Source organism: Conger conger, chromosome 15, assembly GCF_963514075.1.
Source record: "Conger conger chromosome 15, fConCon1.1, whole genome shotgun sequence".
Taxonomy (NCBI): domain Eukaryota; kingdom Metazoa; phylum Chordata; class Actinopteri; order Anguilliformes; family Congridae; genus Conger; species Conger conger.
Genome location: NC_083774.1, coordinates 38932005 through 38944539, shown reverse-complemented (window position 1 = coordinate 38944539; position 12535 = coordinate 38932005). Strand labels below are relative to the sequence as shown.

Sequence of the window (12535 nt, the reverse complement as noted above, 5' to 3'; positions counted from 1 at the left end):
TCCTCCCAGCACGATCGCTGAGCGACATCGATGTATCCGGCGCGCTGTGGGGCGCTCTGGCAGCCGGCACCGTCTCCTCGTTAGTATAGTGGCCAGTATCCCCGCCTGTCACGCGGGAGACCGGGGTTCGATTCCCCGACGGGGAGTTTGCCCTCTTGTTCTTCCCACAGACAAAACAAAGCAAACTTCAGGTAAAAGGAGTCTTGTCCCGCATCTCTCACGGGGAGGCGAAAGGGTAACAGCGCGCTCTTGATGTTGGCTTTTCACTTTTCTCCTGCACAGTCAGTAATCTACGCAAATGAAGAACAAATGACCATTGGCAGCAATGTTCCCGCACGGCGGGTTTTGTAGAGGGTGAAATCTGGGGAACTTGTTTGCCACAGTGCTTTATCAAAAAAATGGCAGAAATCCTCAGAAGTTGATTGCGTCATGCGAGCGGGGTTTTATCACCCACCAGACTGTTGAGCGGTCAGCAGGCTCAGGTAGGGAGGTCAGGACAATTCACAAAAAAGGGGGCGCGGACAGTGTGCCGAAACCCGGGATCGAACCAGGGACCTTTAGATCTTCAGTCTAACGCTCTCCCAACTGAGCTATTTCGGCACCCTCGGCGGGGCGGTCGGTGAAGAGTGATGCTGGTACAACAATGCTGCAGGTTCAATGCGTAAAATGGCCGAGTTGCCCACGTGCTGCCGAAGATATGGATGATAGGAAAGATACTCTGTCAGAAAGCACAGCAATTTATCTCTGGCAGTTTTCTCTCCTCCAATACGCCATCCCTCAACAAGAGGTGACTGGAGTTGTCTTTAAATTCAAGTATCACATTGCTGCTCGCTTGTAGTAACTCTGGCCCATTGGAATTCCTCCCAGCACGATCGCTGAGCGACATCGATGTATCCGGCGCGCTGTGGGGCGCTCTGGCAGCCGGCACCGTCTCCTCGTTAGTATAGTGGCCAGTATCCCCGCCTGTCACGCGGGAGACCGGGGTTCGATTCCCCGACGGGGAGTTTGCCCTCTTGTTCTTCCCACAGACAAAACAAAGCAAACTTCAGGTAAAAGGAGTCTTGTCCCGCATCTCTCACGGGGAGGCGAAAGGGTAACAGCGCGCTCTTGATGTTGGCTTTTCACTTTTCTCCTGCACAGTCAGTAATCTACGCAAATGAAGAACAAATGACCATTGGCAGCAATGTTCCCGCACGGCGGTTTTTGTAGAGGGTGAAATCTGGGGAACTTGTTTGCCACAGTGCTTTATCAAAAAAATGGCAGAAATCCTCAGAAGTTGATTGCGTCATGCGAGCTGGGTTTTATCACCCACCAGACTGTTGAGCGGTCAGCAGGCTCAGGTAGGGAGGTCAGGACAATTCACAAAAAAGGGGGCGCGGACAGTGTGCCGAAACCCGGGATCGAACCAGGGACCTTTAGATCTTCAGTCTAACTCTCGCCCAACTGAGCTATTTCGGCACCCTCGGTGGAGCGGTCGGTGAAGAGTGACGCTGGTACAACAATGCTGCAGGTTCAATGCGTAAAATGGCCGAGTAGCCCACGTGCTGCCGAAGATATGGATGATAGGAAAGATACTCTGTCAGAAAGCACAGCAATTTATCTCTGGCAGTTTTCTCTCCTCCAATACAGCCATCCCTCAACAAGAGGTGTCTGGAGTTGTCTTGAAATTCAAGTATCACATTGCTGCTCGCTTGTAGCGCGCTCTTGATGTTGGCTTTTCACTTTTCTCCTGCACAGTCAGTAATCTACGCAAATGAAGAACAAATGACCATTGGCAGCAATGTTCCCGCACGGCGGGTTTTGTAGAGGGTGAAATCTGGGGAACTTGTTTGCCACAGTGCTTTATCAAAAAAATGGCAGAAATCCTCAGAAGTTGATTGCGTCATGCGAGCGGGGTTTTATCACCCACCAGACTGTTGAGCGGTCAGCAGGCTCAGGTAGGGAGGTCAGGACAATTCACAAAAAAGGGGGCGCGGACAGTGTGCCGAAACCCAGGATCGAACCAGGGACCTTTAGATCTTCAGTCTAACGCTCTCCCAACTGAGCTATTTCGGCACCCTCGGCGGGGTGAAGAGTGACGCTGGTACAACAATGCTGCAGGTTCAATGCGTAAAATGGCCGAGTAGCCCACGTGCTGCCGAAGATATGGATGATAGGAAAGATACTCTGTCAGAAAGCACAGCAATTTATCTCTGGCAGTTTTCTCTCCTCCAATACGCCATCCCTCAACAAGAGGTGACTGGAGTTGTCTTTAAATTCAAGTATCACATTGCTGCTCGCTTGTAGTAACTCTGGCCCATTGGAATTCCTCCCAGCACGATCGCTGAGCGACATCGATGTATCCGGCGCGCTGTGGGGCGCTCTGGCAGCCGGCACCGTCTCCTCGTTAGTATAGTGGCCAGTATCCCCGCCTGTCACGCGGGAGACCGGGGTTCGATTCCCCGACGGGGAGTTTGCCCTCTTGTTCTTCCCACAGACAAAACAAAGCAAACTTCAGGTAAAAGGAGTCTTGTCCCGCATCTCTCACGGGGAGGCGAAAGGGTAACAGCGCGCTCTTGATGTTGGCTTTTCACTTTTCTCCTGCACAGTCAGTAATCTACGCAAATGAAGAACAAATGACCATTGGCAGCAATGTTCCCGCACGGCGGGTTTTGTAGAGGGTGAAATCTGGGGAACTTGTTTGCCACAGTGCTTTATCAAAAAAATGGCAGAAATCCTCAGAAGTTGATTGCGTCATGCGAGCGGGGTTTTATCACCCACCAGACTGTTGAGCGGTCAGCAGGCTCAGGTAGGGAGGTCAGGACAATTCACAAAAAAGGGGGCGCGGACAGTGTGCCGAAACCCGGGATCGAACCAGGGACCTTTAGATCTTCAGTCTAACGCTCTCCCAACTGAGCTATTTCGGCACCCTCGGCAGGGCGGTCGGTGAAGAGTGACGCTGGTACAACAATGCTGCAGGTTCAATGCGTAAAATGGCCGAGTAGCCCATGTGCTGCCGAAGATATGGATGATAGGAAAGATACTCTGTCAGAAAGCACAGCAATTTATCTCTGGCAGTTTTCTCTCCTCCAATACGCCATCCCTCAACAAGAGGTGACTGGAGTTGTCTTTAAATTCAAGTATCACATTGCTGCTCGCTTGTAGTAACTCTGGCCCATTGGAATTCCTCCCAGCACGATCGCTGAGCGACATCGATGTATCCGGCGCGCTGTGGGGCGCTCTGGCAGCCGGCACCGTCTCCTCGTTAGTATAGTGGCCAGTATCCCCGCCTGTCACGCGGGAGACCGGGGTTCGATTCCCCGACGGGGAGTTTGCCCTCTTGTTCTTCCCACAGACAAAACAAAGCAAACTTCAGGTAAAAGGAGTCTTGTCCCGCATCTCTCATGGGGAGGCGAAAGGGTAACAGCGCGCTCTTGATGTTGGCTTTTCACTTTTCTCCTGCACAGTCAGTAATCTACGCAAATGAAGAACAAATGACCATTGGCAGCAATGTTCCCGCACGGCGGGTTTTGTAGAGGGTGAAATCTGGGGAACTTGTTTGCCACAGTGCTTTATCAAAAAAATGGCAGAAATCCTCAGAAGTTGATTGCGTCATGCGAGCGGGGTTTTATCACCCACCAGACTGTTGAGCGGTCAGCAGGCTCAGGTAGGGAGGTCAGGACAATTCACAAAAAAGGGGGCGCGGACAGTGTGCCGAAACCCGGGATCGAACCAGGGACCTTTAGATCTTCAGTCTAACGCTCTCCCAACTGAGCTATTTCGGCACCCTCGGCGGGGTGAAGAGTGACGCTGGTACAACAATGCTGCAGGTTCAATGCGTAAAATGGCCGAGTAGCCCACGTGCTGCCGAAGATATGGATGATAGGAAAGATACTCTGTCAGAAAGCACAGCAATTTATCTCTGGCAGTTTTCTCTCCTCCAATACGCCATCCCTCAACAAGAGGTGACTGGAGTTGTCTTTAAATTCAAGTATCACATTGCTGCTCGCTTGTAGTAACTCTGGCCCATTGGAATTCCTCCCAGCACGATCGCTGAGCGACATCGATGTATCCGGCGCGCTGTGGGGCGCTCTGGCAGCCGGCACCGTCTCCTCGTTAGTATAGTGGCCAGTATCCCCGCCTGTCACGCGGGAGACCGGGGTTCGATTCCCCGACGGGGAGTTTGCCCTCTTGTTCTTCCCACAGACAAAACAAAGCAAACTTCAGGTAAAAGGAGTCTTGTCCCGCATCTCTCACGGGGAGGCGAAAGGGTAACAGCGCGCTCTTGATGTTGGCTTTTCACTTTTCTCCTGCACAGTCAGTAATCTACGCAAATGAAGAACAAATGACCATTGGCAGCAATGTTCCCGCACGGCGGGTTTTGTAGAGGGTGAAATCTGGGGAACTTGTTTGCCACAGTGCTTTATCAAAAAAATGGCAGAAATCCTCAGAAGTTGATTGCGTCATGCGAGCGGGGTTTTATCACCCACCAGACTGTTGAGCGGTCAGCAGGCTCAGGTAGGGAGGTCAGGACAATTCACAAAAAAGGGGGCGCGGACAGTGTGCCGAAACCCGGGATCGAACCAGGGACCTTTAGATCTTCAGTCTAACGCTCTCCCAACTGAGCTATTTCGGCACCCTCGGCAGGGCGGTCGGTGAAGAGTGACGCTGGTACAACAATGCTGCAGGTTCAATGCGTAAAATGGCCGAGTAGCCCATGTGCTGCCGAAGATATGGATGATAGGAAAGATACTCTGTCAGAAAGCACAGCAATTTATCTCTGGCAGTTTTCTCTCCTCCAATACGCCATCCCTCAACAAGAGGTGACTGGAGTTGTCTTTAAATTCAAGTATCACATTGCTGCTCGCTTGTAGTAACTCTGGCCCATTGGAATTCCTCCCAGCACGATCGCTGAGCGACATCGATGTATCCGGCGCGCTGTGGGGCGCTCTGGCAGCCGGCACCGTCTCCTCGTTAGTATAGTGGCCAGTATCCCCACCTGTCACGCGGGAGACCGGGGTTCGATTCCCCGACGGGGAGTTTGCCCTCTTGTTCTTCCCACAGACAAAACAAAGCAAACTTCAGGTAAAAGGAGTCTTGTCCCGCATCTCTCACGGGGAGGCGAAAGGGTAACAGCGCGCTCTTGATGTTGGCTTTTCACTTTTCTCCTGCACAGTCAGTAATCTACGCAAATGAAGAACAAATGACCATTGGCAGCAATGTTCCCGCACGGCGGGTTTTGTAGAGGGTGAAATCTGGGGAACTTGTTTGCCACAGTGCTTTATCAAAAAAATGGCAGAAATCCTCAGAAGTTGATTGCGTCATGCGAGCGGGGTTTTATCACCCACCAGACTGTTGAGCGGTCAGCAGGCTCAGGTAGGGAGGTCAGGACAATTCACAAAAAAGGGGGCGCGGACAGTGTGCCGAAACCCGGGATCGAACCAGGGACCTTTAGATCTTCAGTCTAACTCTCGCCCAACTGAGCTATTTCGGCACCCTCGGTGGAGCGGTCGGTGAAGAGTGACGCTGGTACAACAATGCTGCAGGTTCAATGCGTAAAATGGCCGAGTAGCCCACGTGCTGCCGAAGATATGGATGATAGGAAAGATACTCTGTCAGAAAGCACAGCAATTTATCTCTGGCAGTTTTCTCTCCTCCAATACAGCCATCCCTCAACAAGAGGTGTCTGGAGTTGTCTTGAAATTCAAGTATCACATTGCTGCTCGCTTGTAGCGCGCTCTTGATGTTGGCTTTTCACTTTTCTCCTGCACAGTCAGTAATCTACGCAAATGAAGAACAAATGACCATTGGCAGCAATGTTCCCGCACGGCGGGTTTTGTAGAGGGTGAAATCTGGGGAACTTGTTTGCCACAGTGCTTTATCAAAAAAATGGCAGAAATCCTCAGAAGTTGATTGCGTCATGCGAGCGGGGTTTTATCACCCACCAGACTGTTGAGCGGTCAGCAGGCTCAGGTAGGGAGGTCAGGACAATTCACAAAAAAGGGGGCGCGGACAGTGTGCCGAAACCCAGGATCGAACCAGGGACCTTTAGATCTTCAGTCTAACGCTCTCCCAACTGAGCTATTTCGGCACCCTCGGCAGGGCGGTCGGTGAAGAGTGATGCTGGTACAACAATGCTGCAGGTTCAATGCGTAAAATGGCCGAGTTGCCCACGTGCTGCCGAAGATATGGATGATAGGAAAGATACTCTGTCAGAAAGCACAGCAATTTATCTCTGGCAGTTTTCTCTCCTCCAATACGCCATCCCTCAACAAGAGGTGACTGGAGTTGTCTTTAAATTCAAGTATCACATTGCTGCTCGCTTGTAGTAACTCTGGCCCATTGGAATTCCTCCCAGCACGATCGCTGAGCGACATCGATGTATCCGGCGCGCTGTGGGGCGCTCTGGCAGCCGGCACCGTCTCCTCGTTAGTATAGTGGCCAGTATCCCCGCCTGTCACGCGGGAGACCGGGGTTCGATTCCCCGACGGGGAGTTTGCCCTCTTGTTCTTCCCACAGACAAAACAAAGCAAACTTCAGGTAAAAGGAGTCTTGTCCCGCATCTCTCACGGGGAGGCGAAAGGGTAACAGCGCGCTCTTGATGTTGGCTTTTCACTTTTCTCCTGCACAGTCAGTAATCTACGCAAATGAAGAACAAATGACCATTGGCAGCAATGTTCCCGCACGGCGGTTTTTGTAGAGGGTGAAATCTGGGGAACTTGTTTGCCACAGTGCTTTATCAAAAAAATGGCAGAAATCCTCAGAAGTTGATTGCGTCATGCGAGCGGGGTTTTATCACCCACCAGACTGTTGAGCGGTCAGCAGGCTCAGGTAGGGAGGTCAGGACAATTCACAAAAAAGGGGGCGCGGACAGTGTGCCGAAACCCGGGATCGAACCAGGGACCTTTAGATCTTCAGTCTAACTCTCGCCCAACTGAGCTATTTCGGCACCCTCGGTGGAGCGGTCGGTGAAGAGTGACGCTGGTACAACAATGCTGCAGGTTCAATGCGTAAAATGGCCGAGTAGCCCACGTGCTGCCGAAGATATGGATGATAGGAAAGATACTCTGTCAGAAAGCACAGCAATTTATCTCTGGCAGTTTTCTCTCCTCCAATACAGCCATCCCTCAACAAGAGGTGTCTGGAGTTGTCTTGAAATTCAAGTATCACATTGCTGCTCGCTTGTAGCGCGCTCTTGATGTTGGCTTTTCACTTTTCTCCTGCACAGTCAGTAATCTACGCAAATGAAGAACAAATGACCATTGGCAGCAATGTTCCCGCACGGCGGGTTTTGTAGAGGGTGAAATCTGGGGAACTTGTTTGCCACAGTGCTTTATCAAAAAAATTGCAGAAATCCTCAGAAGTTGATTGCGTCATGCGAGCGGGGTTTTATCACCCACCAGACTGTTGAGCGGTCAGCAGGCTCAGGTAGGGAGGTCAGGACAATTCACAAAAAAGGGGGCGCGGACAGTGTGCCGAAACCCAGGATCGAACCAGGGACCTTTAGATCTTCAGTCTAACGCTCTCCCAACTGAGCTATTTCGGCACCCTCGGCGGGGTGAAGAGTGACGCTGGTACAACAATGCTGCAGGTTCAATGCGTAAAATGGCCGAGTAGCCCACGTGCTGCCGAAGATATGGATGATAGGAAAGATACTCTGTCAGAAAGCACAGCAATTTATCTCTGGCAGTTTTCTCTCCTCCAATACGCCATCCCTCAACAAGAGGTGACTGGAGTTGTCTTTAAATTCAAGTATCACATTGCTGCTCGCTTGTAGTAACTCTGGCCCATTGGAATTCCTCCCAGCACGATCGCTGAGCGACATCGATGTATCCGGCGCGCTGTGGGGCGCTCTGGCAGCCGGCACCGTCTCCTCGTTAGTATAGTGGCCAGTATCCCCACCTGTCACGCGGGAGACCGGGGTTCGATTCCCCGACGGGGAGTTTGCCCTCTTGTTCTTCCCACAGACAAAACAAAGCAAACTTCAGGTAAAAGGAGTCTTGTCCCGCATCTCTCACGGGGAGGCGAAAGGGTAACAGCGCGCTCTTGATGTTGGCTTTTCACTTTTCTCCTGCACAGTCAGTAATCTACGCAAATGAAGAACAAATGACCATTGGCAGCAATGTTCCCGCACGGCGGGTTTTGTAGAGGGTGAAATCTGGGGAACTTGTTTGCCACAGTGCTTTATCAAAAAAATGGCAGAAATCCTCAGAAGTTGATTGCGTCATGCGAGCGGGGTTTTATCACCCACCAGACTGTTGAGCGGTCAGCAGGCTCAGGTAGGGAGGTCAGGACAATTCACAAAAAAGGGGGCGCGGACAGTGTGCCGAAACCCAGGATCGAACCAGGGACCTTTAGATCTTCAGTCTAACGCTCTCCCAACTGAGCTATTTCGGCACCCTCGGCGGGGTGAAGAGTGACGCTGGTACAACAATGCTGCAGGTTCAATGCGTAAAATGGCCGAGTAGCCCACGTGCTGCCGAAGATATGGATGATAGGAAAGATACTCTGTCAGAAAGCACAGCAATTTATCTCTGGCAGTTTTCTCTCCTCCAATACAGCCATCCCTCAACAAGAGGTGTCTGGAGTTGTCTTGAAATTCAAGTATCACATTGCTGCTCGCTTGTAGCGCGCTCTTGATGTTGGCTTTTCACTTTTCTCCTGCACAGTCAGTAATCTACGCAAATGAAGAACAAATGACCATTGGCAGCAATGTTCCCGCACGGCGGTTTTTGTAGAGGGTGAAATCTGGGGAACTTGTTTGCCACAGTGCTTTATCAAAAAAATGGCAGAAATCCTCAGAAGTTGATTGCGTCATGCGAGCGGGGTTTTATCACCCACCAGACTGTTGAGCGGTCAGCAGGCTCAGGTAGGGAGGTCAGGACAATTCACAAAAAAGGGAGCGCGGACAGTGTGCCGAAACCCGGGATCGAACCAGGGACCTTTAGATCTTCAGTCTAACGCTCTCCCAACTGAGCTATTTCGGCACCCTCGGTGGAGCGGTCGGTGAAGAGTGACGCTGGTACAACAATGCTGCAGGTTCAATGCGTAAAATGGCCGAGTAGCCCACGTGCTGCCGAAGATATGGATGATAGGAAAGATACTCTGTCAGAAAGCACAGCAATTTATCTCTGGCAGTTTTCTCTCCTCCAATACAGCCATCCCTCAACAAGAGGTGTCTGGAGTTGTCTTGAAATTCAAGTATCACATTGCTGCTCGCTTGTAGCGCGCTCTTGATGTTGGCTTTTCACTTTTCTCCTGCACAGTCAGTAATCTACGCAAATGAAGAACAAATGACCATTGGCAGCAATGTTCCCGCACGGCGGGTTTTGTAGAGGGTGAAATCTGGGGAACTTGTTTGCCACAGTGCTTTATCAAAAAAATGGCAGAAATCCTCAGAAGTTGATTGCGTCATGCGAGCGGGGTTTTATCACCCACCAGACTGTTGAGCGGTCAGCAGGCTCAGGTAGGGAGGTCAGGACAATTCACAAAAAAGGGGGCGCGGACAGTGTGCCGAAACCCAGGATCGAACCAGGGACCTTTAGATCTTCAGTCTAACGCTCTCCCAACTGAGCTATTTCGGCACCCTCGGCGGGGTGAAGAGTGACGCTGGTACAACAATGCTGCAGGTTCAATGCGTAAAATGGCCGAGTAGCCCACGTGCTGCCGAAGATATGGATGATAGGAAAGATACTCTGTCAGAAAGCACAGCAATTTATCTCTGGCAGTTTTCTCTCCTCCAATACGCCATCCCTCAACAAGAGGTGACTGGAGTTGTCTTTAAATTCAAGTATCACATTGCTGCTCGCTTGTAGTAACTCTGGCCCATTGGAATTCCTCCCAGCACGATCGCTGAGCGACATCGATGTATCCGGCGCGCTGTGGGGCGCTCTGGCAGCCGGCACCGTCTCCTCGTTAGTATAGTGGCCAGTATCCCCGCCTGTCACGCGGGAGACCGGGGTTCGATTCCCCGACGGGGAGTTTGCCCTCTTGTTCTTCCCACAGACAAAACAAAGCAAACTTCAGGTAAAAGGAGTCTTGTCCCGCATCTCTCACGGGGAGGCGAAAGGGTAACAGCGCGCTCTTGATGTTGGCTTTTCACTTTTCTCCTGCACAGTCAGTAATCTACGCAAATGAAGAACAAATGACCATTGGCAGCAATGTTCCCGCACGGCGGTTTTTGTAGAGGGTGAAATCTGGGGAACTTGTTTGCCACAGTGCTTTATCAAAAAAATGGCAGAAATCCTCAGAAGTTGATTGCGTCATGCGAGCGGGGTTTTATCACCCACCAGACTGTTGAGCGGTCAGCAGGCTCAGGTAGGGAGGTCAGGACAATTCACAAAAAAGGGGGCGCGGACAGTGTGCCGAAACCCGGGATCGAACCAGGGACCTTTAGATCTTCAGTCTAACGCTCTCCCAACTGAGCTATTTCGGCACCCACGGCGGGGCGGTCGGTGAAGAGTGACGCTGGTACAACAATGCTGCAGGTTCAATGCGTAAAATGGCCGAGTAGCCCACGTGCTGCCGAAGATATGGATGATAGGAAAGATACTCTGTCAGAAAGCACAGCAATTTATCTCTGGCAGTTTTCTCTCCTCCAATACGCCATCCCTCAACAAGAGGTGACTGGAGTTGTCTTTAAATTCAAGTATCACATTGCTGCTCGCTTGTAGTAACTCTGGCCCATTGGAATTCCTCCCAGCACGATCGCTGAGCGACATCGATGTATCCGGCGCGCTGTGAGGCGCTCTGGCAGCCGGCACCGTCTCCTCGTTAGTATAGTGGCCAGTATCCCCGCCTGTCAAGCAGTGGCCAGCCGTGTGTAGGTGTAGAGCTCTACGATGGTCACCACGGCTCGAATCCGCCCTTTGCCAAACCATGACATAAATAATGGAAACTATTTCCTTGTAGAATTGTCCCATAATCATGTTTGTTGTGTCATTAGATCTCCAGCTCCATTTCACTATGGATAGGAAATCCTTTCTGCCATCATTCTACTTAATAGTTATCTCAAATACAATTAAGGTATTTGGCTCTGTCCCCCACTGTTCACTCTGAACAATATGGGATATGCAATTTGTTTTAAGTACATTGTTTTTAATGGCTGTTATTGTAACTCTGTAAATGTTTTAATTTTTTAATTTTATTGTTTCAAATTGTTAAAATTAGGGATACGTTACGGCCCCCTGCTCTGTGCTACTTATTCTGGCGATACTTCACAGGTGCCTTGTTGGCGGAGCACCAGGTCATTTGCGCAATTGGAAGCACCTGTGACCAGATGTTAAAATGTACCTGACTCTTGTCTGAAGGAGGGAACTCTCTTCCCACGTACCTGTTGGTTCTTTTTGGGTTTGCATTAGACAACATTGCTTCAGCATACTTTTCACACATCCACTCACTCACACTACTGATGCAACTGACTTTCACACTACACATTTTTGTTAACTGGTTATTTCAAATAAATTTGACCTTGTTTTTTAAATGCGTCAGTGTGCGTCTCCCTCTTTGTCACGGCCAATGAGCCAGGTCGTGACAGATAATGAAGTACATCATTTAATATCTTCTAATCCTGACAAACTTTACATTCAAATTAATAATATCAAGCAGGAAATAAAATGAAAGGCAGGCAGCTGGTTGGATTGGGTAAAAGTTTTTATGGCAACTGAAGGAGAACAATATTTACAACTTGTCTACTATCCATGCACACAGATACAGACAATTGCCAAAATATCCACTCACTGAGAACTTTATTAGGAACACCTGTACACCTACTTAGTCATGCGATTACCTAATCGTGGCAGCAGTGCAATGCATAAAATCATGCAGATATGGGTCAGGAGCTCCAGTTCATGTTCATATCCACCAATAGTGATTTTGACTGTGGCATGATTGTTGGTGCAAGGTACGAGTATTCCTGTAACTGCTGATCTCCTGGGATTTTCATCCACAACAGTCTCTTGAGTTTACTCAGAATGGTGCGAAAAACAAACAAACATTCAGTGATCGGCAGTTCTGCAGACGGAAATGACTTGAGGATGAGTGAGGTAATGGAGAAGGTACAGACTGGTCTAAGCTGACAGGGAGGTGACAGTAATGCAAATAACTGCACATAACATCAGTGAACAGATCTCTGAACACACAATGCGTCAAACCTCTAAGTGGATAGACTACAGCAGCAGAAGACCTAATACATCTAATAAATACCCAATAAAGTGAGTGTATATTTTCAAATAGAACATGCAAAATATGTAACTGAGGTGAAGGGTATAGCTCATTAAAGTACAGAACCGTATAAACATATTTACACTTACACAATGAGGCAACATAAAAGTAGTACAGTAGTATGTATGTGAAAATAGCAGTGTATAACAATATGTGGAAAGTTCTACATTAGATGTAGAACTGACATTACATCACTACTGACATTAGATCAATGATTGCAATTTATTACATACACAAAAAAAGATTACAATGTTATATAGAGTGCCATCTGTAATGTTTAGGACAAAGACATTTTTTTATTTGGCTCTGTTCTCCACAATTTTAGATTTGTAAT

General features: G+C 49.6%; 7 non-coding genes across 7 annotated transcripts; all 7 read left to right on the top strand.

Annotated features, from left to right (window-relative positions):
- Nucleotides 1–74: 74 nt before the first annotated feature.
- Nucleotides 75–146, top strand: trnad-guc (transfer RNA aspartic acid (anticodon GUC)). The gene has a single exon. It is a non-coding gene; the product is annotated as a tRNA-Asp (tRNA).
- Nucleotides 147–932: 786 nt separating this feature from the next.
- On the top strand, nucleotides 933–1004 carry trnad-guc (transfer RNA aspartic acid (anticodon GUC)). Its single transcript has one exon. It is a non-coding gene; the product is annotated as a tRNA-Asp (tRNA).
- Nucleotides 1005–2380: 1376 nt separating this feature from the next.
- trnad-guc (transfer RNA aspartic acid (anticodon GUC)) lies at nucleotides 2381–2452 on the top strand. The gene has a single exon. It is a non-coding gene; the product is annotated as a tRNA-Asp (tRNA).
- Nucleotides 2453–3238: 786 nt separating this feature from the next.
- On the top strand, nucleotides 3239–3310 carry trnad-guc (transfer RNA aspartic acid (anticodon GUC)). The gene has a single exon. It is a non-coding gene; the product is annotated as a tRNA-Asp (tRNA).
- A 779-nt stretch (nucleotides 3311–4089) lies between these two features.
- On the top strand, nucleotides 4090–4161 carry trnad-guc (transfer RNA aspartic acid (anticodon GUC)). Its single transcript has one exon. It is a non-coding gene; the product is annotated as a tRNA-Asp (tRNA).
- Nucleotides 4162–6402: 2241 nt separating this feature from the next.
- Nucleotides 6403–6474, top strand: trnad-guc (transfer RNA aspartic acid (anticodon GUC)). The gene has a single exon. It is a non-coding gene; the product is annotated as a tRNA-Asp (tRNA).
- Nucleotides 6475–9888: 3414 nt separating this feature from the next.
- trnad-guc (transfer RNA aspartic acid (anticodon GUC)) lies at nucleotides 9889–9960 on the top strand. Its single transcript has one exon. It is a non-coding gene; the product is annotated as a tRNA-Asp (tRNA).
- Nucleotides 9961–12535: the final 2575 nt, after the last annotated feature.